Source organism: Habropoda laboriosa, unplaced genomic scaffold (genome assembly GCF_001263275.1).
Source record: "Habropoda laboriosa isolate 0110345459 unplaced genomic scaffold, ASM126327v1 scaffold486, whole genome shotgun sequence".
Taxonomy (NCBI): Eukaryota; Metazoa; Arthropoda; class Insecta; order Hymenoptera; family Apidae; genus Habropoda; species Habropoda laboriosa.
Window position 1 is genome coordinate 778,854 of NW_017100724.1, and position 2,955 is coordinate 781,808.

Below are 2,955 nucleotides of genomic sequence, written 5' to 3' on the forward strand. Positions count from 1 at the left end.
ATCAGTTACAATAAAGGATTAGTCTTTCAGACCTATATATTAAGTTGTTGCGTCGTAAAAATAGCTAAGTATAATAATAAATAAGAAAAAGCTATAAAAATTTCACGAGATAATCCAGAAATATCCTTGCAAATATCAGAGAGCCCTTCGAATCGAGGCAGAGTTGCTTGTCTAATACCAGAATAGCTGAAAATTGCGAGCCAATGAGGCGTATCACGAAACATCAGTGCATAATTAGGCCGTGGCTAAGAGAGAACGTTAGAAAACCTTTAAAAGAGCTGTTCCTCGTCGGAAAAGAACATGAAGATCCCTCGAGAAGCCTGCATTGCGGACTATCGCACCGTGTGGTAAATGTTAAATCGTGATTCTTCTTCGGCCCGAAAAAATTCATCTTGCACAACAAGTATATCTATACACATACGTCGAATTCGTAAGTTTCTATGATCGTTTGCAACATTTATAATTTTTCATTTCGTTGAAATTGATTTAAATGAGATTGTAATACACTCTCGATCTCTCTTTATATTAAATGTAACACGTTCAATTAATCATTAGATAAGGAATATAATTATTAATTAGTAATTAATGAGCTGATACTATTTCTTTTTTTTAATTCTCGGTCTACAATGAAATGTATTTAAATAAAATCAACAGTATAATATTTGATAACGAATAAAACTAATAAATATAACGAATATTAATTCAATGAATATTTTTTTGCAAGAAAAAGGATGAGATAAGATTGAATTAAATAATTAATTACAATATAAAGCATGCGTTTCCAGCCTGTAGTGTTAACACATGAATGAAGTGTGCGAGGCTAAATACATGTTTGCCTATTCACAGCAGTATATCAGTTTATCTATATTCTGAACACAATCAGATACCGGATAAGAACTGCAAATTCAACAATTGTATTATCTTATATTTTCGAATAAATGATTAAGTTGAAAATTATTTATTTATTTAAAAATTATTTATTATTTGTTTAATTTAAAATTATTTAAGTATTTTCCCCTAAAATAATATTTTTAAAAGTTTATGTTTCAGTTACGAAATATATTTCAGTTCCTGTATATACATACGTACGTATCGTTATGTTTCTTTTAACCTTTCTGCGTGTAAATACAAGCAGCCTAACCATAACACAACATATTCAAAACAAAGTACATATATCCTAAGATATTTAAGAAAGGATTTTACAGTTGTTATTCCTTTGTCGTTAACAATATAAAATGTTGGAAGAAATCATGTAAATGCATTTATATAAATGTCGTTATGAATCGATAATATAGATTGCAAAGTATCAATTTATCGACATTCGACGTTGTTCATAAATTCATATGCGGTAAACTTTCTTCTTATTTAAAAGATTTACGTGTAAATTATTTATATATCTATGTATAAATTAATGACTAAAATTCGTGTGTTATTAATATATTTCATCGATTATTTCATCTTACAATCATACCGTACTGATGATACAAATATAACGCATCTAAACTTAACAAGAGGCCGCTAAATGTCATGAAGTAATCGCCACAGTAACGTGAATATTTATTTCGATCGACAAAACTGTATAAATTTTACATTGCATCATAGCAACACAATAAAAAAGCAATCTCCTATTCAATAGTAAACGCATAACAACTGAATTATTCCAATTGAAACAATAGACTTTACAAAATTTCGTCTATATACAATTTTTTTTCTAATAGAAACTACTTTTAAAATATTGTCAATTATAATGTTTAAATTTTTATTTCTTAGAATTAAAAACAAAAGTTTTTTACGAAAAAATTACAAAATTAATCACAAAATGAGTCGACAGAGCATTTATAACAAGCATGCTGTTCCCGAAATTACGAGAACGTTAACCTATAATAGGTATGAGGTAATTAACTACAAATAATTACAATACAATAGTTGTAAACAAAATAAGTATCAGATTATCAGCTGAACGTGTTACCATAACCGCAATGGCTGTTATTGATCTCGCAAGCGGGCTCTTTCGCAAGCGCGTGCTGCGTTAAAACCCCTTCTACCAATTTCTACGTACGCGATTAAATCTCGCTTAATATCTTCTACTCACTGCCAGTTGAGGAATAAAATGTTTGGTATTAGAACTTACCAAAAGTAGATCTGCCAGGCTGGAGCGAATGCTAAAAAACTGCAACGCACTCCATAGTACGCGCGAGAAACAATAACTTACAACTAATTGGCAAAAAAATGCAATAGCACGCGAAAAATTTAGTTACGAATGAAAAAAGATATCGGTGTGAAAACAGTGAAACGAATGACACGGTTACCGGCACGGAGAAAACGCGTTAGTTTGACACTGGAGAACGTAAAATGCGAGATTTTGATAAGCAACGAAAGAAAGGAATAACGCGACAAGGAGACCGATACGTGTTTTGACCGTGTCTCAAGTCCAGGGTGGATTGTGGTTAGTTGCGCATGTGTATCGACGCAACCCTTCTTTCGCGACTTTCATTGGTCTCTTTAAGAGACAGTGACGACACAATTCGGGGTGCAGAGTAGGGGACGATAAGAAACGCGAAATTCGATTACGATAATTATTTCTTATTGTTGTACTTTTTCATGCATACTTTCTTGATTCGTATTGATATGAAATATTTTGTTCATATATATTTTTCTTTCATTTTGTTAAAAATTTAATTACAAATGATATAATAATGATTGTATAATTCACAGTAATGCTCAAATTATGATAATAAAATTAAGTTTCTCTTATAATCACGATTTCCTAAATATATTTAATTTCTGTTTAACATAATTGTTCTCTGCAATATTATAACACATAATAAACGAAACTATGCTTCGTGCTAGTGAGCATTACGACACAGTTACAATCTATTAATTATTATAGTCACTTCTATTTCGCACGATTATCAAATTAAAAAGATGCTTATTAAAAATATTATTAAGCAATGT

General features: G+C 30.4%; 1 protein-coding gene across 1 annotated transcript in view; it reads right to left on the reverse strand.

The window, feature by feature from the left end:
* Window positions 1-2,227, reverse strand: part of LOC108577102 — a 21,914-nt gene extending 19,687 nt beyond the window's left edge. Inside the window, exon 1 of the mRNA XM_017940201.1 lies at window positions 2,132-2,227. The gene's annotated coding sequence lies outside the window, so the exon portion shown is untranslated. The remainder of the gene's footprint in view (window positions 1-2,131) is intronic.
* Window positions 2,228-2,955: the final 728 nt, after the last annotated feature.